This window comes from Neoarius graeffei, chromosome 22 (assembly GCF_027579695.1).
Source record: "Neoarius graeffei isolate fNeoGra1 chromosome 22, fNeoGra1.pri, whole genome shotgun sequence".
Classification (NCBI taxonomy): Eukaryota; Metazoa; Chordata; class Actinopteri; order Siluriformes; family Ariidae; genus Neoarius; species Neoarius graeffei.
In genome coordinates this window covers 57735090-57762992 of record NC_083590.1, presented here as the reverse complement: position 1 = coordinate 57762992, position 27903 = coordinate 57735090, and the positions used below count along the sequence as shown (strand labels likewise).

Genomic DNA, 27903 nt, shown 5'->3' with positions numbered 1-27903 from the left:
GCTGGAGCCTATCCCAGCTGACTACGGGCGAAAGGCGGGGTACACCCTGGACAAGTCGCCAGGTCATCACAGGGCTGACACATAGACACAGACAACCATTCACACTCACATTCACACCTACGGTCAATTTAGAGTCACCAGTTAACCTAACCTGCATGTCTTTGGACTGTGGGGGAAACCGGAGCACCCGGAGGAAACCCACGCAGACACGGGGAGAACATGCAAACTCCACACAGAAAGGCCCTCGCCGGCCATGGGGCTCGAACCCAGGACCTTCTTGCTGTGAGGCGACAGCGCTAACCACTACACCACCGTGCCGCCTAAAGATAAAAATAATAAATCAATATATACAAGCAGTGAGGTGTGTGTGTATGGCCTAGCTTGTTGCTAGCTAAAACAAAGGAATGTTATCTAAGTAGAACAAAGGATTAGCTCTGTTGCTAATGTGTGCTTGTGTGTGTGTGTGTGTGTGTGTGTGTGTGTGTGTGTGTGTGTGTGAAGGACTTGACCATGTGTTTAGCCTCGTGTAGCTAACTACACGTGGTGGAGGCCTAGATTAGCCTTGTGTTGCTAGTGTGTGTTTGTGAAAGGCCCTATGGCCTAGCTAAAGTGTGTTTGTTAGGCCTGGTGAGGCCTACTGAGCACGTGTTGCTAAAGACAAAGGGAAGCTATCTAAAGTGTATCAGGCCTGGTCAGGCCTGTTGAGCACGTGTTTTCTCAGTAACAAAAAGCTTCCACACTCATAACATTACCAAACTCACTGAAACCCTGATAAGGTCAAAATGTATGATAAGGAAATTAGTGTTAGTCAGAATAAGAGAGAGAAGGAGCATGCACAGCCTATCTATTAAACAACTGAAAGAACATAGAACCAAAATAAATCAACACGCTGCGTGTCTAACAGTGTAACAGATAAACCTGGGTTTAAATTCACACTATTTCAAATAAAAGCAAATTCCTAAGACTATCTTAATTATGCCCAAATGCCAAAATCTTACTTAATCCTGCCTTTAGCAAGATATGAAGAACTATTCGCCGGTGTAGTTTCGGGCCTCGCCGTGGGAGCACGTGAGCCGCTCGTGATGGAGGCATAGAAAACTTTCGGGTCCAGCGGAGCACTTGGGTGGTTCCCGTGGAAAGCAGAGGATTCTTGGTCCGAACCTCAGCGTTCGTGAGGAAAAGTCTCTTGGCCAGTGGTTAGGCACAGAACGCGCTGGATGGTGAATCTTGCAAGAAAGAAGTGTTCGGGTTTGAGAGCATCTCTTTATGCGTCCAGACTCCTCAGAAACCGGACGCGAGAGACAAAATGGCGGAGCTTCCGCCTGGACTTATACGCGCATGGCGGACTGACGTACATGATCCCGCCCACGTGTGACGTAGGTCACACGGAAGTTGCCTGGGAATTGTAGTTCTGACACAAGATGGCAGCATGATACCTACAGCACAAAAGCACCAGACTCAACTTAAACTGAAAGTGTTATTCAGTAGCGTAAACTTGTTCAAGCTACAGACCGAGAAGAATAAAAATGCTGAAATCTCATGTCCTGGTAAAACGCACTAGCATGGCAGAACGGCAAAAAAAAGTAACTTTTTCACTCCCCCCCCCCCAGCTACCGTGGGAACCACCGCAGTGCAAGACAGACACAATGCATGCAACTACAGACAGGGAGCAAGGTGCAGGCAGAAAACACACACACACACACGTACACAACACTGAACACACACACACACACACACACACACACACACACACACACACACACACACACACAACAATACAGGCCATTACTCGTTACACTGCCATGATGCTACAAGCCTGTCTCTCTCTGAGGGGAGCAGCCCCTCCCTCCTGTGTGTGTGTGAGAGAGCGAGCAGCCCCTCCCTCCTGTGTGTGTGAGAGCGAGCAGCCCCTCCCTCCTGTGCGTGTGTGTGAGAGAGCGAGCAGCCCCTCCCTCCTGTGTGTGTGTGTGTGAGAGCGAGCAGCCCCTCCCTCCTGTGTGTGTGTGTGAGTGAGAGAGAGAGAGAGAGAGAGCATCCCCTCCCTCCTGTGTGAGAGAGAGAGGGAGCATCCCCTCCCTCCTGTGTGTGTGTGAGAGCGAGCAGCCCCTCCCTCCTGTGTGAGAGAGAGGGAGCATCCCCTCCCTCCTGTGTGTGTGTGTGAGAGAGAGGGAGCATCCCCTCCCTCCTGTGTGTGTGTGTGAGAGAGAGGGAGCATCCCCTCCCTCCTGTGTGAGAAAGAGAGGGAGCATCCCCTCCCTCCTGTGTGTGTGTGAGAGCGAGCATCCCCTCCCTCCTGTGTGAGAGAGAGGGAGCATCCCCTCCCTCCTGTGTGAGAGAGAGGGAGCATCCCCTCCCTCCTGTGTGAGAGAGAGGGAGCATCCCCTCCCTCCTGTGTGAGAGAGAGAGGGAGCATCCCCTCCCTCCTGTGTGTGTGTGTGAGAGCGAGCAGCCCCTCCCTCCTGTGTGTGTGTGAGAGCGAGCAGCCCCTCCCTCCTGTGTGTGTCTGTGAGAGAGAGAGGGAGCATCCCCTCCCTCCTGTGTGAGAGAGAGGGAGCATCCCCTCCCTCCTGTGTGTGTGTGTGTGTGAGTGAGAGAGAGAGAGAGAGAGAGAGCATCCCCTCCCTCCTGTGTGAGAGAGAGAGGGAGCATCCCCTCCCTCCTGTGTGTGTGTGAGAGTGAGCAGCCCCTCCCTCCTGTGTGAGAGAGAGGGAGCATCCCCTCCCTCCTGTGTGTGTGTGTGTGAGAGAGAGGGAGCATCCCCTCCCTCCTGTGTGTGTGTGTGAGAGAGAGGGAGCATCCCCTCCCTCCTGTGTGAGAAAGAGAGGGAGCATCCCCTCCCTCCTGTGTGTGTGTGAGAGCGAGCATCCCCTCCCTCCTGTGTGAGAGAGAGGGAGCATCCCCTCCCTCCTGTGTGAGAGAGAGGGAGCATCCCCTCCCTCCTGTGTGAGAGAGAGGGAGCATCCCCTCCCTCCTGTGTGAGAGAGAGAGGGAGCATCCCCTCCCTCCTGTGTGTGTGTGTGAGAGCGAGCAGCCCCTCCCTCCTGTGTGTGTGTGAGAGCGAGCAGCCCCTCCCTCCTGTGTGTGTCTGTGAGAGAGAGAGGGAGCATCCCCTCCCTCCTGTGTGAGAGAGAGGGAGCATCCCCTCCCTCCTGTGTGAGAGAGAGGGAGCATCCCCTCCCTCCTGTGTGAGAGAGAGGGAGCATCCCCTCCCTCCTGTGTGAGAGAGAGGGAGCATCCCCTCCCTCCTGTGTGTGAGAGAGGGAGCATCCCCTCCCTCCTGTGTGTGTGAGAGCGAGCAGCCCCTCCCTCCTGTGTGTGTGTGAGAGCGAGCAGCCCCTCCCTCCTGTGTGTGTGTGTGAGAGCGAGCAGCCTCTCCCTCCTGTGTGTGTGAGAGCGAGCAGCCTCTCCCTCCTGTGTGTGTGTGAGAGCGAGCAGCCTCTCCCTCCTGTGTGTGTGTGAGAGCGAGCAGCCTCTCCCTCCTGTGTGTGTGTGAGAGCGAGCAGCCTCTCCCTCCTGTGTGTGTGTGTGTGTGTGTGTGTGTGTGTGTGTGAGAGAGAGAGAGAGTGAGCAGCCCCTCCCCCACCCGCTGAGCGCAGAGACAGTGTCACACAGAAAGTGAAGGATTTTCTCAGAGTGCTCCCTCCAAACAACGGGGATTTACATGAAAACGGAAGGAGATATTCACAAAATTCTTTCACATTGAGCATTACAAGGCTCTGATGAACACATTGATGTAATTTTCTTGTCTCTAGTGTAAAAAAATATTAGGTAGGCTATCCAGCACTGGATTTACATACTTTGCAGTTTAACATTTGATACATTTTAGAATGTTAAACTCGTCGTGTCTGTGCTCGGTGCTTTCCTAAATTGTCGGCTGCAAGAAGCCCTCGCACGAATGCACGTTTTTTTTTCGTCGTTCGCATGCCGAAAAATTAGCTCGCAAATGCGAGTGAAATGTGCACACCGTAGAGCCCTGCTTCAGATTGAACAAGCCACAGGTCGTCCTTACTCACTTCCCGCTTTACTCTGCGAATCTTTGCCATCAGTTGTTAATAATGTGAGTGGAAATGTAATTGTTACCCAATCAGTACGTATCTTGAAGCTATTTAAGAAATGCTTGGGTGCACAGAACATGTCCTTTTATTCGCCTATAGTGAATAATCACCTTTTCCGCCCATCTTTGTTAGACAGGGGCTTCCAGACCTGGCATGATAAAGGTATCCATAGCATTAGCGATTTGTATATTGATAATACTTTTGCAAGTTTTGAACAACTGTCCACAAAATATGAACTAATACTCATTTCTTTTGCTACTCACAAATCAGGGACTTTATAAGCAAGAAATTTGCCAATTTTCCAAATACCCCTCCTTTGTCCTGTTTCGACCATCTTTTAAAGGTCAATCTGTTTAAGAAAGGTAGGGTGTCAATAATTTACTCTGCAATAATGGATACACTTAGTCCCTCTGTTTCCCATATCCGGGAACAATGGGGAAATGACATGGGGATCCCACTTTCAGATGAAGAATGGGATATGGCTTTGCTGAGGATCCATTCATCTTCTATCTGTTCAAGACATGCCTTGATCCAGTTTAAGGTCTTACATAGGCTACACTTTTCTAAAGTTAGACTAGCCAAAATATTTCCAGATATAAACACTACTTGTGACAGGTGCAAACAGGCCCCAGCCATCAACTACCATATGCTATGGTCTTGTCTAAAACTGTCATCTTTCTGGGATTCCTTTTTTGACACAATCTCTAAGGCATATAATTGTAATTTTCAGCCCTATCCTAAAATTGGCATCTTTGGTGTTGCATCATGTACAGATGGGTCAAGTCTTCCAGCTGACCTTCAGAGGGTTATTGCCTTTTTTTCTTTGGTAGCTAGGCGTGCCATTCTCTTTAAATGGAAGGATTCAAATCCTCCAACAAATAATCAATGGATCAGAGATGCTATGTTAAATATAAAGCTGGAAAAGATTAGATGCACTCTGAATAGCTCTGTTAATAAGCAGTGTTTCCGCTATGTACAATTGGCTGCGGCGGGCCACCGCACCTTGATTTTTGCCACCGCACCTTCAGGAATTCCTGAAGGGGGGCCGTGGCCCGGGTAACTTTTTGAAAATTATTTTTGAAAATTATTTTAAAAATAGGCTAAACCAATATTTTTTGACGTTGAGCGGACTCGAGCCTGGCATGAACCGCTCCGACGCGCTATAATGACACCAATCTATCACCAGCCAATCAGGAGACTTAATCAAATGCATCCCCTGCCCACCAATCTATCACCAGCCAATCAGAAGACTTAATCAAACGCATCTCCCACCCACTTGTGTCTGCGTCCGAGACGTTGAATTTTCACAGGAGGGAAGTTGTTGACTGAGGTAAGACTGTGTGATAAATTAATGAACGGATAAGAGAGGAATTTCCACATATAGGGCTTAAGTTTGTTACTGTTAAATAAGCATTGCTTGTACAGTAGCGTTATGTCGTTACAACGTTGACCCACTTTTAACATGCCGAGTACCGACTGTAGCCGCTAACATGCTAATTAGCTTGCTGTCAAAAGTGCAAAGACCTTAAATTGCTCTATGTAAATTAGAAAATGGCGCAACTTCCTCTGTAGCAGTCACCTCAACTTGTCTTGAGTTTTAAGCCAATCACAACAGGGCAGCACTGTGGCCTGAGGTAAAACATGATAGTTTTAGTTTGTTTAAATTACAAAAATGAGTACACCCAATGACTGTCTCATATACTCTTCATATACTCATACTGTTTAAGTAATGCAATAAAACTAAACTTTAAAAGTGGTATTTACTCAAACTGTTTGCGTAGAATGAACTTTGGGGTTAACAGTGTAATAGTGTTGCAGTGTTCTGCAAATTTGCAATTTAATATTTCAGATCTTGAGACATGAAAGTGCTATTTTAAAAAATAAAAGGTCAGAAATGTTTTCTTTGTCGTCTATTTAGTTCATTTTATTTCCTCAATAATTTTCCTTGATTGAGAAATCGGTCTGGGCTCTTATGGGTTAATCAGTAGCCTGCATGCTAGTATATGTTCCATTTACAGTCAAACATTTTGATGAACTCCAGGCTCAGTTTTGATTAATCAAAAATCTGCGTAGTAGTACAGTCTGAAGATGCTCTTGCACATTTGGTGTCAATTGAACAAAAATTATGGGAGGATATAGGTTTAATAAGTTTTACAATTTTTGAAGTGAGTGATGGATTGATAAGTTTAGATGTGTTCAATATTTTCTTATCTTCAGATATAATATTGTAGATGTTTCTTTACCTGCTTGATAGTTTTGACCGGGACTCCAATCTTCCTCAGAAGAGTCATTAGTCCTTAAATTAAATTCATTATAGACATGAACTTAAAATCATTGTTTTATTTTATGGCCTCGGTGCCCTGGCTTTTGGCCTTCGTGCCCTCGGCATCAGCAGAGCATTTGTTTTCCACACTTCGTCGACTGAAATCATACCTCCGATCCACAATGACACAAAAGAGACTGAATGACTTGATGAACTGCCATATTCACCGTGACATTCTGGAACAAACTGACATGACCACCATCGCAAAGAAGTTCGTGCAGGCCAGTGACAGACGCAGGCAGGCCTTTGGGAAGTTTTAAGGGCAAGTCATTGGTTACTTCTATTAGCACCGCCGAGTGCACTGCTTCCTCTGTTTTCAATGTTTCTATACTGCATTGGTACTGATACAAGCAAGTTGTTTAAGTTGAGTTAGCCTACTACCGAGGTGCTTTTGTTGTGTACTGTTGGCTGTTTTAGCATTTTATTCTGTGCAGTTATGTGCTGGCATGTTGTGGGCTAAAGTCATGACCGATGGATTAATCTATGTATAGCCTTCTGTGCTGTTGGCTGTTTTTATCCTTGTACTGGGGTGGGACGTCTGAGCGCAGGTCTTGCCACCGCACCTTCAAACATTTTCTAGGGGAAACACTGATAAGTTTTACAAAATGTGGGACCCTTTCATACAATATGTGAATTTGTTACCTGGCCTGGAACTGTGAGCGTATATCACTTGCTTATGCTTTTTGTATTTACTATCCATCTTGCTGATATGTCAAATTATACAATGGAGCACCAATCTTTTTTTTTTCTTTTCTTCTTCTGTAGTTGATTTTTGTTTTGTGTGTGTGTTTTGTTGTTTTTTGTTTCTTCTTGTCTGTCCTGAGTAACATCTTTTGGTGTGGTCATCATTTTGTCCACAAAGCATTGTAAAATCTTTAACTGCATTGGGAATTTAATGACAAAAACACCATAAATAAAATGTTAAAAAAAAAGTGACCAACATCTGCCAATGTTGTCAAAAGACATGCGCGGCCTCCTTCGAATGCTGACGTAATCAAGCCAGAAGTTTTCCCTGTGTCTGAAATCGCTCCCTACTCACTATACAGGGCACTATACAGTGGGGAGGCCATTTTGTAGTGCTGTCCGAAACCTTATGCCGCTTTTCCACTACAAACGCGGCTGAGTCGGGCTGAGCCGTGCCGTGCTGAGTCGAGCTGAGTGGGGCTGTTGGAGTTGCATTTCGACTACAACCGCGCTGAACCGTGCTGGCTGGAAGTGGGTGGACACATTGGGTGGAGTTAGCGAAAGTGGGTGGACGTCAGGTGATGTCGTTAAGCAGCGCAAACAGTGACATCAGTGAGCTTTTAAGCGGTAGTCTCACAACCCGGATAGTAAACAAACATGGAGGACATGGAGTTGTTAGTGTTGCTGGTCTTGGTGCTGTGGCTTGTTGTCACCGACAACGCGGACAGATACTGGCAAGAGCGTATAGATGAGGCGAGGCGCATAAGGCTTCAGAAATTCTCGTAATTCGTAATTCTTCTCCTTCCGGGTTTGCGGTGTTTACAGATCCCAGCGCACTCGCGGGGCATGTGTGGGCATGTGAGGACACTCCTCCTCACCAATCAGTGCACAGGGGAGTGTCTGCTCACGCCCCCAGCCTCACTCGGCTCGCTTTGGCTCGCTTCAGCCCCACTCCAAAACCGTGCGAGTTTTAGGGGCTAAGCAGGGCTGAAGCGAGCTGAGTCGTGCTGGTTTTTGGTAGTCGAAACGCGAGCCGTGTCGGGCTGAAGTGAGCTGAAGCGAGCTGAAGTGAGCTGAAAAAGGGTAGTGGAAAAGGGCCATTAGTGAGGATTATGTGGGAAATACACTCAGTATAATATGTATTTATCACAAAAATACATGCATGTATTTATTATTTTGAAAACCCACCAGCCGCCTGATCTGGCACGTTTTAATTTCCATTAAAATTAATTTCTGTCTTCACGCTTGGCAGAGTGTAGGAGGAAACATGAAGTCCATAAGACGAAAGAAGCAGGCACCTCATTAGCCATTACTGAACATTTGTGCCCAACATGTGGTCGATACTTTCGTGCTCGAATTGGCCTTAGTCATCTTCGGACACACAGAACCTAATCAAGTACTCCGATGTAATGGTCATCTTCGCATTGGCGATGGACGAACATCAATTGTGTGACAGTAATGGCGTAACTACCAGCACGATGGATTAGTCCTTATCCTGTCATCTTTCCAACTCTTCTCAGTTGGATCAAAGTCGTATGGAATAATCTCCATGTCATGTATGCGAGGGAGGTGGATGTATGTGCAGAAGTATACAGTTTTATAAAATGCAGTGTGTATATATATATATATATATATATATATATATATATACACACACACACACACACACACACACACACACATATATATATATATAAAAAAAAAATCTCCTTCTCACCCCCGGCGGGGGGGTGGTATCCATGTCATCCTCAAGCTCGGGTCCTCTACCAGAGGCCTGGGAGTTTGAGGGTTCTGCGCAGTATGTTAAATGTTCCTAGGACTGCGCTCTTCTGGACTGAGGCTTCAGATGTTGTTCCTGGGATTTGCTGGAGCCACTCTCCCAGTTTGGGGGTTACTGCCCCAAGTGCCCCCACTACCATGGGGACCACGCAACCCTTGACCTTCCACATCCGTTCCAGCTGCTCTTTCAACCCTTGATACTTCTCAAGTTTCTCATGTTCCTTCTTCCTGATGTTGGCGTCAGCTGGGATCGCCACATCTATCACCACCACCCTCTTCTGCTCTTTGTCCACCACCACTATGTCCGGTTGGTTAGCCAGGATCTGTTTGTCAGTCTGGAAGCTGAAGTCCCACAGAACCTTGGCCCTGTTGTTCTCAGCCACCTTCTGTGGTATGGCCCATTGGGACTTGGGTACTTCTATTCCATACTGGTTGCAGATGTTCCTGTATACTATCCCAGCCACTTGGTTGTGCCTCTCCATGTATGCTGATCCAGCTAGCATCTTACACCCTGCTACTATGTGCTGGACTGTTTCAGGGGCTTCTTTGCACAGTCTGCATCTTGGGTCTGATCTACTCTGGTAGATCCTGGCCTCTATGGCTCTTGTGCTTATGGCCTGTTCTTGTGCTGCCATGATTAGTGCCTCTGTGCTGTCTCCAGCCACTGGTAGGATTTCTTGATATCAGCCACTTCCTCTATCTGACGGTGGTACATGCCATGTAGGGGTTATGTAGGGGTTTGTCTCTCCAGGTTGTCTGTTCCTCCTCCTCCTCTGCACTCTCATCAGGGTTCTGCTGCCTGAGACATTCACTTAGCAGTTCATCCTTTGGGGCCATCTTTCTGATGTATTCTCGGATTTTCGATGTTTCATCCTGGACCGTGGTCTTGATGCTCACTAGCCCTCGGCCTCCCTCTTTCCGCTTAGTGTATAGTCTCAGGGTGCTGGACTTGGGGTGGAACCCTCCATGCATGGTGAGGAGCTTTCTAGTCTTGATATCTGTGGCTTCTATCTCCTCCTTTGGCCAGTTTATGATGCCAGCGGGGTATCTGATGACTGGTAGTGCGTACATGTTGATGGCTCGGACCTTGTTCTTACTATTCAGCTGACTTTTCAGGACCTGCCTTACTCTCTGGAGGTATTTGGTTGTGGTTGACTTCCTTGTGGCTTCTTCATTGTTTCCATTAGCCTGTGGTAGGTCAATCCCCTCAGTCCAGATCATCTTGCCTCTCTTTGAGACCATCCGGCCACACTTGTCCAATCCGAATGACATCCCTATGTCATCGCTGTAGATCCGGGTGATGTGGATCAGCGAGTCGATTTCTCGCTCGTTCCTGGCATACAGCTTGATGTCATCCATGTAGAGCAGGTGGCTGATTGTTGCCCCACTACGGAATCGGTACCCGTAGCCGCTCTTCGTGATGATCCGACTGAGGGGGTTCAGGCCTATGCAGAACAGCAGTGGTGATAGCGCATCTCCTTGGTATATGCCGCACTTGATGTTGACTTGGGCAATGGGTTTTGAGTTGGCCTCTAGGGTTGTCTTCCACATTTCCATTGAGTTCTGGATGAAGGTCCTTAGGTTCCTGTTGATCTTATACAGTTCCAGACATTCCAGTATCCATGTGTGTGGCATTGAGTCGTAGGCTTTCTTGTAGTCAATCCAGGCAGTGCACAGGTTGGTCTGTCTCTTCTTACAGTCTCGGGCAACTGTTCTATCGACCAGTAGCTGGTGCTTGGCTCCTCTGGTGTTACTGCCAATCCCTTTCTGTGCCTCGCTCATGTATTGAGCCACATGCTTACTCATTTTTGCTGCAATGATGCCTGACAGGGCCTTCCATGTTGTGCAGAGACAGGTAATTGGCCGGTAGTTGGATGGGATGGGTCCCTTCTGGGGGTCCTTCATGATTAGGACTGTCCTGCCTTGGGTTAGCCATTCTGGGTGGGTTCCATCCCTCAGCAGCTGGTTCATCTGTGCTGCTAGGCGTTCATGGAGTGCAGTTAGCTTCTTCAGCCAGTACGTATGGATCATATCGGGGCCTGGTGCTGTCCAGCTCTTCATCTTTGACACTCTTTCTTGGACATCTGCCATTGAGATGGTTACTGGTTCTTGTTCTGGGAGGTTGCTGTGGTCAGCTCTTAGGTCCACTAACCATTGGGCATCGGTGTTGTATTTTTCCACCTCAGCTCTTGGTGGGTCTGACCGGTTGTTGTTCCCCTGCCACTGAGAGTACACCTTGGCTGGTTCAGTGGAGAACAGCTTGTTTATTCTCCTGGCCTCTCCCTCCTTGGTGTATCTCTTCAATCGGGTGGCCAGAGCTGTTAGTCGCTGTTTGGCAGTTTCGAGTGCCTCTGGTATGGAGAGTGAGTTGTACTTCCTGGGTGCCTTTATTCACCATGTTCCCTTTCTGTAGTTCAGCTAGCTGGCTAACTTCTCTCCGTGCTGCCTTTATCTTGGCCTCTAATCGTCTCTTCCATGGTGGATACTGTTTGTTATGTCCCGAGCCCACCTTGGGTCCAAGCATCTCCATGATTACTGTTGCTGTACTGTGTATCAGCTTGTTGGTCTCAGTGATGGTTCTTGTGGAGATTGTCTTCAGAGCAGCATTCACATCTACTAGTAGATCTTCTGAAGGTACTTGGCAACTCAGCTTCGGTATTCGTCGGGGGCTCCAGGTTTCCAGTTGGGTCACGATCTTCCTTCTCAGGTCAGCAGCTCTTGTGCTGAGGCTGTTAGGTGTTGGGGCTTGGTACCCAATCTCTGGTTGTGGGGATGATGACATCTCCCCGCTGACCTGTCTTCCTGGCTCCCCCTTGCCGTAGCATCGTTGTTGTATTTCATTAATCTCTAGTTGTGATAGTAGATTTCGATTATGGATGTTGTAATAGCTGTTTCTAATAGCTGTTCTAATAGCTGTTTCTTTGTTAGCCTTGATTGTGGGTTTCGAAGTATCCAATGGTCCCACATTCGCTGCATGTATCCCCTCTCTTTGGGACTGCTTGTATAGTAGCATTCCAGCAAATCTGTATTTTCTGTCCTCGTCCATCGATGTCTTGTTCCAGTAGCCCATTTCTCATCAGTTTGCCCTGAGCCAGTATGACTCTATCAGTTATGTCTTCACTCATTCCTGAGGTAGGCCGATATATCATGAGGGGTCTTGCCTAAGGACCCTTACTGGATGATGTTTTGCCCCGACCGGGATTCGAACCCCGATCTCCTGCGTCATAGTCAGTGAGCATTACCACATATATATATATATATATATATATATATATATATATATATATATACACACACATACATATATATATACACACACACATATAATATATATATATATATATATATATATATATATATATATATATACACACACACACACACATATATACACACACATATATACATACATATATATATATATACATATATATATACACATATATACATACATATATATACATACATATATATATATTTATATATATATATATATATATATATATATATATATATATATATATATATACACACAAAATCACATGTGGTTGATACTTTCATGCTCGAATTGGCCTTATCGGTCATCTTTGGACAGTCATCTTAAATCACCACTACTCCCAGTTCCACTCTGGCCCGGAGTGGTAGTACCTGTGAGGGCCCCAACTTCTGGGTTAAATAATAACCAATGGAATGCGCAGGGACGTAGAAATACTTGGGATGGTGTCCAAGCACGCGGTAACCCCACTGGGAGTGAAGGACCCCTAGTTCTCGTCAGAACATTCTTCTCGGAGAGGGAAACTCGTAGAAAAAACCTGAGGTTCAGTTGGTTGCTGGTCGTCTCAACCTCTGTTGTGCTACTGGTGTCAAACTGACTGTACTCAGAAGTGGGTTTAGTGATGTGCAACACTTTATCCACTCAACATAAACTCACGCACAGGAATTTCTTGGACTCTTGGAACATTATATGGACTCACGATTAAGCCCTGCGGTGATAGGAGCGCAGTGAAGCATACAGGCCTAAACAAGCTGGGAGTATGTAATTGTTAACCTACACATAGGCGGCTTAGGATATTGGTTGCTTTGTCGCCAACTCATGGCAGTGGCGTGACTCGGTAGCACCTCAAGCGACTTAGCAGCCCTCTTTAGGGATAGCCTGCTCACCTGCTGGTCAGAAGGGGACCTAGAAAAGGTGGTCCTAAAAAAGCTTGCCACGGCTGGTGGTTATTCACTGTGTGGGTGAAATACAAGCAATGAACAAACTACTGAGTTAAATCATGGACAACTACAAAAATGGAATCGATCAAATCTATGGATAGCATGTTGGAATGCACATACCCTGTTGAACTTACCGGGATCTCATCATCCTGAGCGTCGCACTGCACCGCAGTAACTGTAGGGAATTGTCTCGATATGGTTTAGACATAGTTGCACTCTCAGAAACAAGATTCTCTGATGGCCAAATAGTTGAACCAGAGTCAGGCTGTACCATCTTCTACAAAGGCCGGCCGGGTAATTCGCGCCGGGAATCCGGTGTGGGGTTCGCTGTAAGGACACATCTAGTGGCAAATCTTGCAGACCTTCCATATGGTTTCTCCGACTACATAAAGACTCTGAGGTTGCAAGTTAAGTCAAAACAATTCATGACAGTAGTCAGTGTATACGCACCGATTCTAGTTAGTCCCCAGGACGAAATAAACACCTTTTACGATGATCTGAGAACAGTTCTGAGAAATGTTGATAAGAATGACAAACTTGCACTTCTGGGGGACTTTAATGCCCATGTTGGACGTGACCATGAACTTTGGAGTAGCATAGGTACACATGGAATGGGAATGTATAATGCAAATGGCCTACTCTTTTTGCAGCTTTGCCAGGAGTTTGATTTAGTGATAACCAATACTTGGTTCGGGCAGAAAGACAAATATAAAGCTACTTGGAAATGTTCTCGACTACATAATTGTTCGCAGAAAAAACATGTGATGTAACATCTACTCGATGCATGTGAGGGGCTGAATGCTGTACAGACCACAGACTCATGCGTGCCTGTATGGCTATCACAGTCCATAAGATCCAAAGGTGTCGTTGTGCAAAGTCACTTAAGCACATCAACATATCCAAACTACAGATCCCTGGGAAGCTCATAGAATACCAAGAAGCAGTGCGATCAATTAACCTAAACAAGGATGACGAATGTGGGAGTTTTAGCAAACGGCTCTATGATGCCGGTTCTTCAGTGTTAGGATTTGTTAAAAGGAAACAAGAGGACTGGTTCCAAGAAAACATTGGGTTAGCATCAAGGTTACTTGAAAAGAAAGTGGCGTATGACAAGCTTTTGTCTTGTCATGCACCAGAGCATGAACGGGATAAGCTTGAGAAGGATTTTAAGGAATGCAAGGCCAAGGTCCAACGAGAGCTGAGAACAGCGAAGGATACATGGTGGTGGGATAAAGCTCACGAAATACAGGCATCTGCTGACAAATGGGACTTCAAGTCTTTGTATCATCAACTACGTGCAGTCTATGGCCCACAATCAGTGCTTGTATCTCTTCGTGCGAAGACTGGAAATGTGCTGCTGCGTAAGCCCGACGAAATCAAGGCAAGATGGAGACAGCACTTCAGTGATGTCTTAAATCGTGAGTCTGTTGTCAATCCTACTATTGTTGAGAAACTTGCACAAGCACCTATCATCCACCAGCTTGATGATCCACCCACAAATGATGAAATAATGGCCACTGTAAAGTTCATGGATTCCGGAAAAGTACCTGGGAATGATAGAATTACCTGCTGAACTACTTCAGCAAGGAGGCGACATAATCTCTAGTCATTTCATGATATGTGGGTGAGAGGTGCAACTCCACAGCTATGGAGAGACGCCATTCTCGTTTCACTTTATAAGAAGGGACCCAAAGATGTACATGTGACAACTATCATGGGATCTCTCTACTGTCAGTTGTTGGAAAAGTGTTTGCCAGGGTACTGCTGCATCGGTTGCTGGATCATGCTGCGCCAAACATTCTGCCTGAGTCGCAATGTGGCTTCAGGCAGAATCGAGGAACAACTGGCATGATCTTCACACCCCGACAGGTAGGTTCAAGAGAAGTGTAGACAGCAACAACTGGATTTGTATCAGTGTTTCATCAACCTCACAAAGGCTTTTGACATTGTGCATAGGCCAACTCTTTGGGGTATTCTTCTTAAGCTTGGGTGTCCAGAGAAGTTCACCGGGTTCATTCAATCTCTTCATGACAATATGAAAGCGTGGGTCTGTGTCAAAATTGAGCTCTTAGAACCTATCCCAGTTGAATCTGGAGTGAAACAAGGTGATATTCTGGCACCTACGCCATTTGCTATCTTTTTTGCCATTGTGATTATGCAGGCTTTTTCACAAAGCGATGCTGGCATACACACTCAATATTGCACAACAGGCAGGCTTTTCAACATCCATCGATTTGCTGCTGTAACTAAGACATCCGTGGCTCTGATTGGTGATCATCTTTATGCTGACGACTGTGACCTTGTTACCGACAGTGAGAGAGATTTGCAGCTCCTTATGGACTGCTTTTCAACCACCTGTGATGAATTCGGACTTTCCATCAGTCTCAAGAAAACAGTCATCATGCTGCGACCAGCACCAGGCAAGCCATACACCCCGCCATCGATATTCGTCAAGGGTAAACAACTAGAAGTCGTGGACACGTTTGTGTACCTCAGTAGCACATTATCTAGATCCAACACACTTGACGAAGAGATCTCTTATAGACTCCCGAAGGCATGCGATGCATTTGGTAAACTGGAATCAAGGCTCTGGTCACAATCAGACATCAAAGCAGCAACAAAAGTCAATGTGTGTCATGCATGTGTTAACAACCATGCTGTACGGCTGAGAGACATGGACAACTTACAGCAGGCATATGGGACATTCCACTGAATGGGTGCCATTTGCTTGTTGTACCACTCCCAAATTAAACTTAATTTGTTCTCTCTTTTCAACACTGATTATAATAAACACACATATTTAACTATTCAAAACGTGTATTGGTCAACCTCAGGCTACATTACAAAGTTTGGAAGTCAAAGATGGCTGCATTTTTTTCAGTCCTGTTAGCAAAACTCTGAAAGTAACAGGACTGAGTTTTTAGCCTAGGATTAGCTAAGACATGGAATTAAGCCACATGGCGTCATTGCTAATAGCATGACCACACTTAGCACATTCTAGTGATTTACCAAAAATCTGTATTTTTAAAATAAACAAATATCATCTAAGAAATAATTTAAGTAACAGGACAGTATGTTGACATTGACCTTATCAGTCAAAGTTAAAAAATCATCAAATATACAGAAAAGTAAATGAGAGAACTAACTTGTGGTCTTCCCATGACCTTCAGAAGACACAACTGATGTAACTTCCTGTTGAGCATGTGATTCATGGAATGTTCCAAATTTGTCAGCTGGGGTAATATGTTTGGGTAACAGGACTGAGTGAAAACCCAGGGACACAACTAAAATGTCTATTTTAACTAAGATATTGTGGATTTCGTATGAAAAAAATATATTTAAACCATGGATAGGATATGGAGTCACACAACAGTGCAAAAGAAATACTGTTTCTGAAGGATTTTAATCATAATATTTCATAGTTAAGTAGAAAGTTAGAGTGCGGGGACAGGTAACACATGCTATTTTTCAGTGTTTTAGGTAGTTTTTATTAATGCTTACAATTATATATCTTAAATTTGAAATCAGATCACTGTGCAGGACATTCTGTGTAAGAAGGAAATGTATTTTAAAGTACGTTTTTATGTGCATTTATACATATAATTTTCTAGGGACGGAAATGGCACCGATTTGGTGGAATGGCTCATATACAATGTCTTGAGCGTTTTCATCAGTGTTGTCTGCATCATATTCTAAAGATCTCATGGCTCTCTCATGTGTCTGATACAAGAGTACTGCAGTTGGCGAATACAACAAGTATTGAGTCCATGGTTATGAAACATCAACTTAGATGGTCTGGTCACCTTGTCTGCCTAGAAGACACTCGCATGCCTAAGCAGGTTATGTTTCGTAAGTTAGCACAAGGAAAACAACCACAGTGCAAGCCCCGCAAGCGCTTTAAAAACAGACAGACAACCTCAAAGACACACTCAAAAAGACACATATCGATGTCGACACCTGGGAAGACCTTGCATTAGATCGGCAGGTGTAGTGAAATCTGATTGCTACTGGTGTCAAAGATTTTGAGGACAACAGAGTAGAGTATGCACAACAAAAACGTGCAGGCAGATATATGAGAGATGTCACCCCTCTCTCAGAGTGAGGCTCAAAGGAGTCTCTTCCGTGTGATTAATGTGGCCACATCTGCTTCTCAAAAGCAGGTCTTCTCAGCGACAAACTGAGTCATTGGGAGGTCAATTACCAATATGACATCCCCGATGATGATACTGTAAATGCACGATCTGCCATAAAGTGTGTCGATCAGCCAGCAGACTCCAGCGCCATCAAAGTCAACAAAGGCTTCATACATACATAAAAAGTGATGTCTTCACAGGATTGATTAGATCTGCCTGTGGAATCTCATTCTTGTGTATTTTTGTCACGGAGTGAGCCGTGACGCTCGCGCGCACACACACACACACCTCTCACGCAAGCGCACAGGCAGTAATCTGCCGGCAACGTTCAAACATCTTGGTTGACCTGTCGCTGTGAGTTGCACTTCATTTCCATTACTGTTTTCTGTATGGGTATGACTCGTTTTCAAGCATTTCATACTCCACCGTTTGCCATAGTTTCTAACGAGAGCAGCATTTGTTACAAGTGCAGGGAAAGGCCTACCGGCATTCTAGTAACATTTGTTTGGCTCCACTCGTATGTAAAACGCATCACACATTTCTAAGCATTTTTCATCTCCCATCTGTTAAGCATTGTCTATGGTCTAGGAAACACACGTACAAACCGGTTATTTCTAATGTCAAGTTTATTTAGTTCTAGCATTTTTATAACACAAAACAGTTTTCAGTAACTCATCACACAAACTCCACATACTTCCTGTTTGTTGTGAGAAACCGAGGGACTGTACCATTGGCTTGTTATGGAGGGGTTTCGCGGGTGTTTGATACAGCGGACTATTTTAACGGGGGTGTTTTACTGGTGTTGGAGAAACCTGTATTTTACTATGCACTGAAGGGTTTTTGGTTAATGAAAATTATTTTGGATGTTTGTATATTTTGTGTTTGTTTCTTTAAATTGTTATTTTGTATTTAGGATGTTATTATTTAGTTGACTGACTAATTTTGCAATTTGGGCTCAACTGTGGGAGGGGCTGTGGGTATGCAAGTTCTGCAGAAGCTCCAGAGCCTCAGTTGTGGTTGGAACGTCTTGTTTGAAGGTACTGTGGTTTGGCTGACTAATAGTTTTGTTCTGACTTGAAGCCTCTTTATTTTTGTGTTTTATTTTGTTTGTATAGTTTTCTTTTTGACAATTTGAACTTTTGGTTGGCGCACTGTAAATATTTGCACTATTTTAAGAAAAGTTTTGAAAATAGAAGAAATAAAGAATATATTTTTGGAGGAAGAAGTTTTCCGGCTCTCTGTCTGCTCCGCCATCCATCCTTGCAACAATTTTCATATGCTGCTTCAGTCCAGATGTCGATTTGCACACCTTGCTGCAAACAGTACAGGTGTTCTCGAGGCTTTGATTGCCATTTGATGCTTAACATTCGTCTCAAGCATTTTTGGTGAAATCTTTCAAGCCACTTCAAGTGACGGCAGAGTGTTGTCCAGGCTTCAGAGGAATACAATAAGGCAGTCAAGACACATGCTTGGTAAACTGTCACTTTGGTTTTAATAGTTATTCCTCTATCTGACCACAAGTGCTTCTCTATCTTCCCAAAGGCAACAGAGGCTTTCTGGATCCATGCATGTATTTCAGCATCTAATGAACCGTCTCTCGATATGGTACTTCTGAGGTATACAAACGTATCTACAACACTCAATCTGGTGCCATTTACTGTGATGTTAGGTTCACTGTATGGTACACCAGGTGGCAGAGTGAAGCTAGCCTTGGTCTTTTTCAAACTGATGGTAAGACCAAATGCAGTGGCTGCTCCAGAAAACCTGCCCATAACAGTCTGCATGTCTTCCTCAGGGTTTGTAACGAAAACTGCGTCATCAGCATACAACAACTCACAGATTAGTGCATGGAAGGTCTTGGATCTTGTGTTAAATCTTCTGAGACTGAAGACTTTCCAGTGGTCCTGAAATGGATACTTATGCCGATATTGCAGTCACCGAATGCATATACAAGTACAACAGCAAAGTAGATGGAGAAAAGGGTTGGTGCTAGGATATCACTCTGTTTTACACCATTATCAACTGCAATTTTATCTGAAAGTGATCTGTTGAAGGGGACACATGCTTTCACATTGCGATGCAGCCCTTTTACCATGTTGACAAAAAATGGGAGGGCATCCGAGCTTTCCAAGAATCTTTTACAAGGACTCGTGGTTCATGGTGTCAAAAGCCTTAGTTAAGTCCACAAAGACTTGATACAAGGGAACATGCTGCTCGATACACTTCTCCTGCAGTTGTCCGGCAGAGAAAGATCGTGTCCATTGTTCCTCTTCCCGAATGAAAACCAGACTGTGACTCTTATCATGACTGGACACACATGATCTGTCATTCTGTTTAAAAGTCTGGACAACACTTTTCCAACCACTTCTAGAAGCGTGATGCCACAATAATTATCACAGACTGACTTAGAGCCTTTACCTTTAAACAGTAATACTAGTACATCATCAATCCAATCTTTAGATACGGTGTACCTTCCCAACTTTTCTGGCTCAAGCTGTATACAATTGATTTAACTTTTTCACCTCCTTTTTGTAACAATTCTACTGGAATCCCATCTAAGCCAGGCGCTTTACCTGAATTTGTTTGATGGCAAGGTCAGTCTCTTCACGTGTGGGAATCGCATCTAACTCCTGAATCATATCTTTCTGTGGTAAGTTGTCAATAGCTGTTTCATCAACAACTGATGGATTGAAGAATAAATCGCTGAAGTGCTCTGTCTAACGGCCCATGAGTCCCTCAGAGCCTTTGATTATGGTTAAGCCATCTTTTGATTTGACAGGAACAACAGTGGATGATGTTGGACCGAAGACCTGACAGAAAAGACCATGAAGTTGCTTTGAGTCATGTTGGGCATATGCACTTTGAACTTTGGCAGAGATGTTACACCACCACCTGTTTTTCATGTCTCTCAAACCACGCTGCAGGTTTGCTTTGTGTTCTTTGAAAGACTTTACAACCTGAATATGATTAGCCAGGTTGGGGTCTAGAAAGGATTGGTGGAGAGAATGCTTCGAATATATAAATTATACACACACACACACACACAATATATATATACACAGGCAAACAATCCAAAACAGCAGGCTAGATCAAAAATGAGAATACAGGCAAGAGAGTCGGTCAAGGCACAAACAGTACATCAAAGGCTAAGCGAGGGCATGAATGAGAAACAGGAAATCAAAACAACGGGTAGAAAGGCTCAGTAATGCGTACATGCGTATTGTAATACTTCGCGATGCAAATGCATCAGCACAGTCCTTAAATAGGCAAACACACAGTTCCTTAATTGAGCTCAGGTGCACCTTGTTCACGGCACGCGTGCTGGAGTCCACTTGGCGTGGGCGCAGCCCAAGGCGCACCTTCAGGTGCACGCACCACAGCACGCAGGACTGACACTTCATCGCTGATGAAACTGGCAAATCTCAAAATTAATCTAAATTGGAATGATATGGCGATCTGGCCGCTGTGTAACCAGTTTTCAAAATGGCGGCGCTGACACTTCACGTTTGAAGTCTCGTACAAGTCTCGTGAAGATCACGTGGATAAGCTACACCTGCCATGGACGATACAAACTACATTCAACATGGCTAAAAACCAAAAAGGCTGATAAGTGTAATATAATATGCCAATACAAGTCACGATATAAGGTTAATAAAACCGAAAACGTAATTGAATAAACACGTTAATTAAGAAATAAATCAAGTTTAAAAATGACTTCAGTTCCCCTTTAAGAGGGGCTGTTGCAGCAGGGGTAATTGCCAGATGACCCCCCCGCCCGCAATTGGCCTGCAATGCTATTTTCGAGGACCAGAATGAAGAGCCTAAGATGGGCATTAAAACATAGCTATAGACTAGGCTGTTACCGCTCATGGTTACCAGAGGACTAGCCCCCACTGTAACCCTAGCTGTATAGGCGAGAGGCCAAGGGCTACGGAAACAAAGATCAGTGCTGCCCAATGCGCCCGACTGCATGGCGTGGGAAGGACTTTAGAGATGGATTAGGCTGCATGTTCATTTGAAACTGTTGTAACTTGCCCAACCATAACTGACTGTCATATGTACCAGAGGTTTTCGAGCTTATTGGGTCTGAAGCACATGAAAGGTCAAACCAGAACGTCAAGGCACACCAAATTAAAGTTGGTTATCGATTATGAAGAATGTCACACACATTATGATGGGCTATAATCGGGGTGGCCAACCCGCGGCTCTTGGCCAATAAGAATGCGGCTCTCCAACTTAAATTAAAAAAAAAAAATTTCATTTTTTGTGTCTCTTCCCTCTCCTTTTAATTATTGTTATGCTTGTGTGTATTGGGCTATTACTGCTTAAAAGAGCCACAAACATGCCACGGAGCCAATTATCTTGGGGTGGGGGTTGGAAGGGGGAAACAATTTGCACTGCACACTCCTGTGTGCGCGCACAGGCTTTCCGATGTTTTCACGGCAAGCTGTGATTCATTCACAAAAATGGCTAAATGCAAAGCTAAACGCAAATATGAAGACGAGCACAGGACATTTCTCGAGGACTGGGAGGACGCTTCCTTTTTTGTTGAACGAAAAGGGAAGCCTTTCTGTCTGATATGTGATACATCGTTAGCACATTTCAAAGCTTCAAATCTTCAATGCCATTTCAGCATGCTCCATTCAAGCATCGACAAGGAATTCCCCCAAAGGTATTGAACTTCACAAGCACAAATTAAATACGCTTAAAAGTCAAGCAAAAAAACAGACCCAGATGTTTCAACAATATGCCAAGTATGCTGAGACAGACAGTGACTCTTGCGTCTTAAAGTGGCGTGGAACATTGCCCGTGCTAAAAAAACATACGACGACGGAAATTTTTTTAAACAGCGCCTCACTGACGTGATTGAAACCTTGGCTCCAGAAAATAAAAAACTGAAAGATTCAATCAAAGACCGCCAACTGTCACGCCACACCGTTAAACACAGAATATCTGACATAAATACGGCAACTGAATCAGAGTTACACTCTGATCTTCAAAAATGTGCATATTTCAGTGTGGCATTGGTTGAGTCTTGCGACATTCAAGACAAGCTGCAGTTGGCTATATTTGCACGGTCAGTATCAGAAGATTGTGTGGTTAAAGAAGAACTCCTTGACATCATACCATTAAAGGACAGAACCCACGACATTGATATGAAAGAAAAAAACGTCTGATGTTTTTGAGAAAGCCAATCTACCATTACAGAAGCTAATTCCATAATTTCCGTCCATTTTCCGCGATCGCGGAAAATCATTGGCCCTATGCATTGCAGGTGTGACCTTTTTGCTGTGGCATCACCATTCATACCGATACAACCAGTGTGTTGATGCTTAAATTACTAAAGCACAAAATTGTTTTGAGCAAGTTCTTTATAGATCTCAGGCCTAGACATTAAGCATTTACCACTGGTGGCCCACTGGGCCAGTGGAATTGAAAAGTTACTGGCCCAAATGGAAAATGTGGTGGCCCGAATGCGTGCGGTACCTAAACCACAGCTGCCGCAGGCAGCCGCTGCAAGCACCACAGGTGCTTGCACAAAGAGGGGGGTCCGGGGGCCCTCCCCCGGAAAATTTTGATTTTTCAATTCATATTCGTGCATTCTAGTGCATTTTAAGGTGAAATGAATGAAAATAAGATTATTCATATTTTGCTAACATTATTATATCTTTATTGTTTTTTCCCATTGATATTTTATTGTTTGCATTTCTTGTTCTATCAATTTCTTAGTTACATTTAAAAATTTCCTTTGTTCTTGTTCTCTGTTCGTTTAACACATGCTGTTGATTACTGTTTTACATTAACAATTGTTTGTATAAGTTTTAGAATAAGCTAAGTTTTGCCTCACCATGCAACTAACTTGTTTATAGAATAAGCTTTGCCTGTAACCCACCCTTTGTGATGTAGACATATTTTCCTTTTTTGTCATGGTTTCAACTTTGGCTCATATATTCTCAACATTGTAGATATTGAATTCTCACCACTGTAGATATTCTTATAGAAATAGAAGTACAATGAACTTTTTAAATACACCTTTATATAATAGCCACAAGACACACAGGCCAGTCCCAAGTCTGGATGAAAGGTGAGGGTGGCATACTAACCCTTATAATGCTGGATTTAAATGGGCATTTTTATTGCCCATGAAGAAGTTTTATTTCTTAATTAATAAAATATCATGAGAATCACTGACAAACCATGCATTTCCTGAAAGGGTGGACTTTGGGGAATAATCTAGTGAGATTTTTGCAAAGCCTTACCTGCTCGGGGGTGATTTATAACCCTAATTACCTGTTAATTAGCTAATTAACAGGTATGCTCAGGTGAGCCAAAAAGGGGTGAAATGTTGTATTTTTTTAATAAGACAAGATATAAACACCAAATTTTCAGGATATGTCCTTGGGGGAACTAGTAGTAAATTTTTGCAAATTCAGCTCATTTGCATAAACCGTTGCCATGGCAACAGCAGATACCCTAGCAACTGAGAGTATACTGGGTTTAGCATGGTCTGGTTGTACCAGAGAGGGTCAGAATAGTTATTATTTTTGATGTAATGAACTAATGTAGACCTAGTTTGGCTATTTTGATAGATTTCATCATCTTTGGATATTTGAATAATATAATATATGGGATTTACCACATTATTTTATCTGTTCTTCTATTTCAGTCATAGCAACCAACATTTATACTTCATTCTTTAATCACTAAAAGTTGATACACGTGTAGCCATATTTCTTGGCAGTGTATCCTGAAATTTTGATATTAATATACAAAGTCTGAACGATTTTACACCATCTGAAGCTAAAGCGCATGTTGAAATGCTGTTTTACGATTTGTCGAGTTGTAAACCGAGCGTGACGTCGCGCGCTCTGATTGGCTGACGAGTTCAAAATGAAGCCGTTCGTTAACACCCGATAGTTAATTTATGCACGATCGTATTTAAACTGTTTACCTGGCCTTTGGCCAGGTTGGGGAGTGTGGAGTTTGAAGATATTTCTATTTGAATTTCACTGTTCCGATGTTCTCCTTGCCGCAACCGTCTTCGTCTACAAGATGCTATTTTCCCGCCAAAATGACGCTTCCGAACAGCGCCGAACATCTCCGAAGATGCATGAAGACGACACACTCCTGCCACGGAGCGGAGCGTGACGAAAACAAAGATGACGGACCTTGTATAGGAAAGGTGCATTTTACAAACAATTTCTTCACAATTCAGGGTAAAATATGAGTCATAAAATTTGTTAATTTGTATCGAAAACATACTGGCCTGCCCGGGCCACTGTTTGGCCAAATTTAGTGGCCTGAACGACGTAAAAAACACCGCCGGGCCATCGGGCAAGTGCTAATGTCGAGCCCTGGATCTAACCTCTTAATTTTGCTCTCAAAGTGCACCAGTTTGATACATTTAACTTTAAAATAAACAATATTCTCTCTCAGGGGAGCATGCTCCCAGAGCAAGGGCCACTGACCATAGTTTCACAAAATCCTGAGGGAAACACTGTATAACCCTTTTTTTTTTAAATAAATACTTTCAGTGGAGGGGCGGCACAGTGGTGTAGTGGTTAGCGCTGTCGCCTCACAGCAAGAAGATCTGGGTTCAAGCCCCGTGGCCGGTGAGGGCCTTTCTCTGTGGAGTTTGCATGTTCTCTCCGTGTCCGTGTGGGTTTCCTCCGGGTGCTCCGGTTTCTCCCACAGTCCAAAGACATGCAGGCTAGGTTAACTGGCGACTCCAAATTGACCGTAGCTGTGAATGGGAGTGTGAATGGTTGTCTGTGTGTCAGCCCTGTGGTGACCTGGCGACTTGTCCAAGGTGTACCCTGCCTTTCGCCCATAGTCAGCTGGGATAGGCTCCAGCTTGCCTGCGACCCTGTAGAACAGGATAAAGCGGCTAGAGATAATGAGATGAGACTTTCAGTGGAACATCTACCTGTTCTTTTGCAAGTTAGGGTAGCTGTGAAAGAAATCCCTCTCAACTCAAAATGTAAAAGTAGGTGACCGTGACTGTGCGACATATCCTAGGAGTATGTTGATGGGTAGTGAACTAATGTGGCGAGTAACTATGGGTGGTAAAAGAGAGCAACTGGACTTGCTTGAAGACGTTTCACCTCTCATCCAAAAGGCTTCTTCAGTTCTGTCTGACTGGTAGGGAGTATCAGGTATTTATCCTCTCATGGATGAAAAGCTCATCTAAGGTGTCGTTGAGTCATCCTGTTGGTGTGGGTCACTAGGGGCTGAATGTGAATGGCCTCGAGAGTCGTTAGGGTGATCAATGGATTGCCCGTTAAGGTGACCAATGGAATGCTGATTCTCTCTGTCCTCCTGTGAGCCACTGAAAACAGCTGGGTTTTGGTGTGCATTCAGGCTACGTTTACATTAGGCTACGTTTACATTAGACCGTATCTGTCTCGTTTTCTTCGCGGATGCACTGTCCGTTTACATTAAACCACCTGGAAAAGCCGGGAAACGGGAACCCGCCAGCGTCCATGTATTCAATCTAGATCGTATCTGGTCCGGTGCTGTGTAAACATTGAGATACGTGAATACGCTGTGCTGAGCTCTAGCTGGCGTCCTCATTGGACAACGTCACTGTGACATCCACCTTCCTGATTCGCTGGCGTTGGTCATGTGACGCGACTGCTGAAAAACGGCGCGGACTTCCGCCTTGTATCACCTTTCATTAAAGAGTATAAAAGTATGAAAATACTGCAAATACTGATGCAAATACTGCCCATTGTGTAGTTATGATTGTCTTTAGGCTTGCCATCCTTCCACTTGCAAGTAGTAAGCGATATGCGCTGGGATCACACACACAGCGGCTCAGTCCCGAATCGTGGCTTGTGCACTTCACTCGCGCGCTGTGTGAGCTGCGCAGGGCCGGAGTGCGCACCCTCCAGAGGGCACTCGCTGTTCAGGGCGGAGTAATTTGGAGCGCAGGATGCCTGCGGAGCAGAGCGTATCCGTGTATTGGTGTTGCTGTGTGCACGGCTAACGGTTTTAGTGTAAACGCGAATCGTTTTAAGAACGTTAATCTGATGATCCGCTGATTCGACGTAATGTAAACGTAGTCTTAGACCGTATCTGTCTCGTTTTCTTCGCGGATGCACTGTCCGTTTACATTAAACCACCTGGAAAAGCCGGGAAACGGGAATCCGCCAGCGTCCACGTATTCAATCTAGATCGTATCTGGTCCGGTGCTGTGTAAACATTGAGAATACGCGAATATGCTGTGCTGAGCTCTAGCTGGCAAGGCAAGGCAAGGCAAGGCAAGTTTATTTATATAGCACATTTCATACACAATGGCAGTTCAATGTGCTTTACAGAAGTAAAAACAAAAACAGTAAACAATAGAGAAATAAAATTACATAAAATAATTTTATCTTTATTCTAAAATAATTAATTAAAAGAATTAAAAGAAAATAATAAGAATTAAACAATAGTAGAAATAAAATATTAAAATGCCAAAAAGAAAAAGGAGAAAGAGAAAGAGAAAAAAAAAACCTAGCAGAATAAAATAGAATAAAGTTAAAATAAATTTAAAACATGCAGAGAAAAAGATTATAAAAAATGTAAAATATTAATTATTTAACAGAAAGCATCTGAAAACAGCTTGGTCTTTAACCTAGATTTGAAGCTGCCAACAGCAGGAGCATTTTTAATGTCCTCTGGCAGTTGGTTCCACAGCTGTACTGCATAGTAGCTAAAAGCTGCTTCACCACACTTTGTTTTAACAACTGGTTTTAATAGTAAATTTTTTTGTTGCGATCTGGTAGATCTGATTGGGTTAGGCCGCTGCAACATATCAGAGAGGTAATTGGGCCCTGTACCATTTAGAGATTTGTACACCAGCAGCAATGCTTTAAAGTCAATTCTGTAGCTTACTGGAAGCCAGTGAAGGGACCTTAGAATTGGAGTAATGTGCTCTGTTCTTTTTGTTCGTGTGAGAACCCTCACCGCTGCATTTTGAACCAGCTGAAGTCGTTTAATGGTCTTTTTTGGCAGGCCTGTGAAAAGGCCATTGCAGTAATCAACCCTACTAGAGATGAAGGCATGTATTAGTTTTTCCAGATCATGTTTTGACATAAGTCCTTTTAGTTTGGAAATGTTTTTTAGGTGATAAAATGCCGTTTTAGTGATTGCTTTCATGTGACTGTCAAAGTTTAGCTCGCTGTCAATGAAAACACCAAGATTTTTAACCATTTCTTTAGTTTTAATCCCTTTTGTGTCAAGAATAGTGGTAATCCTGAGTCTTTCATCTTTTTTTCCAAATAGAATTATTTCTGTTTTATCTGTGTTCAGCTGAAGAAAATTTTGTGACATCCAGCTATTGATTTGATCGATACACTGGTAGAGACATTCAAGGGGGGCATAATCATTTGGTGATAGAGCAAAATAAATTTGGGTATCATCTGCATAGCAGTGATACAAAATTGAATTTTTATTGATAATTTGCCCAAGTGGGAGCATATAAAGGTTGAAAAGTAATGGTCCAAGAATCGACCCCTGGGGGACACCACAGGTCAAGGGCATTGACGTTGAGGAACAATTTCCCAGGGTAACAAAGAAGCTTCTATCTTTTAAGTATGATTTTAACCAATTGATAACTTTACCAGTCAATCCAACCCAGTGTTCAAGTCGATATAGCAGTATGTTGTGATCAACAGTATCAAAAGCTGCACTGAGGTCCAGTAATACCAGGACCGATGTTTTGCCTGCA

The 27903-nt window shown here is 44.2% G+C and overlaps 1 protein-coding gene across 7 annotated transcripts in view; it reads right to left on the bottom strand.

The window, feature by feature from the left end:
- The window catches only part of LOC132870997 (gastrula zinc finger protein XlCGF26.1-like), a 109069-nt gene that overhangs the window by 18527 nt on the left and 62639 nt on the right, over positions 1 to 27903 (bottom strand). The window contains exon 1 of one of the 7 annotated variants that reach the window (XM_060905118.1): positions 25295 to 25524. The exons of the other annotated variants lie outside the window; for them this stretch is intronic. The gene's annotated coding sequence lies outside the window, so the exon portion shown is untranslated. Of the gene's footprint in view, positions 1 to 25294; positions 25525 to 27903 lie in introns of those variants that run through there. 7 annotated transcript variants of the gene reach the window in all.